This window comes from Pteropus vampyrus, unplaced genomic scaffold (assembly GCF_000151845.1).
Source record: "Pteropus vampyrus isolate Shadow unplaced genomic scaffold, Pvam_2.0 Scaffold11, whole genome shotgun sequence".
NCBI classification, from domain to species: domain Eukaryota; kingdom Metazoa; phylum Chordata; class Mammalia; order Chiroptera; family Pteropodidae; genus Pteropus; species Pteropus vampyrus.
This window is the reverse complement of record NW_011888792.1, coordinates 680,216-682,289: the sequence shown is the minus strand read 5'-3', so window position 1 is coordinate 682,289 and position 2,074 is coordinate 680,216. Positions and strand designations below refer to the sequence as shown.

The 2,074-nt window shown below is 32.2% G+C and overlaps 1 protein-coding gene across 1 annotated transcript in view; it reads right to left on the bottom strand.

Moving 5' to 3' along the window:
- Window positions 1-2,074, bottom strand: part of JMY (junction mediating and regulatory protein, p53 cofactor) — an 81,258-nt gene that overhangs the window by 38,315 nt on the left and 40,869 nt on the right. The gene's annotated exons all lie outside the window — the stretch shown is intronic.

Here is a 2,074-nt window from a genome sequence, read left to right as displayed (position 1 = left end):
GTCTCTTGCTCTGCTATGTTTTCAAAGACTCCCTCGGGATCATTTTTTTGAGAACCAACATATTAGACTTAGAATCAGGAAGCTCTGTAAAGGTGTGTGTAGGTTAGAAAGACTTCCAGGCCTAAAATAATACTGGGTATGGAGGAACTGCTTTTAATGCTTATAGATGAGACAGGGAGTTAGTGAAAAATCTTTTAATTCCCATTTATATAAGTATAATAATTAAGACTATCTTAAAGCATATTAATTTATTACACACTAATGTTAACATAAAATACTAAATATATAAGTACATTATATTTTTGGGCACCAAGTTAACTTCTTTCCCATCATAATTTAATATTACAGTGAATACAACTACCAGGTAATAGTTCTTTTTAAAAAGATAAAGAATAAATGTCAAACTCCATAGCATTCTGGCCCTGACCACCTTTCCTTTCACCTTCTGCAAAACACCTTAGAGCCGAGACACACCAAACAATCTACAGCCTGTGGTGTAACTAAACAGGAGGTTTTACAGTCAAACAGACATGTATTTCAATCTCAGCCATGCCACTTACTGTGGCATCCACCAATGGTGCTAAATTAAATTAGTATGATGATTCAGTAATTTGTTTCAATAATTTATTGTGACTAAAAGCACACGTACTATGCCTCTTCACTATATATTGTTTTTATATATCTCTATCTGAAATATTCTCAATTCTATATGGACATAGATACCCACTTCCTACTGAATTCTTACTCATTCTTCAATAGTGAAGCTCTCAATAATCCCTCTTTTCCCATTTATCTTTAGGCAGTGTTGCTCAACCTGTTTTGTGTACCTCTACATAAACTTGTACATACTGCTCATTTATTTTATTAAATCATATTTATTGAGTTATAATTTACATACAACAAAACATACCCATTTTAAGTGTAGATTTTGATAAATTCTGACAAATTTATATGCCTGTGAAACAGCCACTATAATAAAGATTTAGAACATATCAACCACTCCAAAGGATTCTGTTATATTTGCTTCCTCTTAATCTCCCCTTCCTCATCCCAGGCAACAACTGTTTAGCTTTCTGTCAGTGTGGATCAAAACGGTCATTTCTATAAATTCATGTAAAAGGAATCACAGTTTATATTCTGTCTGGTATCTTTTGCTCAGCATAATTTTTAGTAAGCTATTAAGGTTTAATTTATGTACAATCAAGTCAATACATTTAAAGTGCTCAATTTGATCAGTTTTGATAGTTGTATACGTCCAAGAAACAACTACTACAATCAAGATACAGAATATTTCTATCACCACCAAAGATTCTTCATATCCCTTTGCTGTCCATTCCTTCACACAGTACATAGTCTTTGGTATCTGTCTTCCCTTAACTTAGCATGACTTTGGGATTTATCTGTCTATTAATAGTTAATTTCTTTGCATTGCTAAGTATTATTCTATTATATGGAAATACCACATTTTCATTTATCCTTTCATCTGTTGATGGTCATTTGGGTTCCTCCAGTTTGGGGCTACTGTGAATAAAGCTGGCATGAAATTAGTGTGTAAATCTTTCTGTGAACAGATGTTTTAATTTTTCCTATATAAATAACTAGTAGTCAAAGAGCAGAGTTGTCAAGTTATGTATGTGTTTAACTTTTGAAGAAACTGCCAAACTATTTTCCAAAGCAACTGTGCCACTTTAAAATTCGGCTAGCAATGTACAAGAATTCTAGTTACTCTACCTCCTCACCAGCCCTTGGGAGTGCCAGAAGTTTTAATTATATTCATTCTAATGGGTGTATAATAGTATTTCATTATGGTTTTAATTTGAATTTCCCTGATGACCATGTTGAGCATCTTTGCATGTGTTTATTAGCCATTTCTTTAAATGTCTTTAAAAATATTTAGCCCATTTTCAAAATTTTTGGTTTTTGTATTATTAAGCTGTTCACTTCCTTTCCCAAATGTATTATAAGTATTTTCTCTCAGTGTGGCTTGCCTTCTCATTTCCTTAACTATCTTTCAAAAACCAAAAGTGCTTAATTTTGGTGAAGTTCAATTTATCGATTTTTTTTTTTTTTTTTT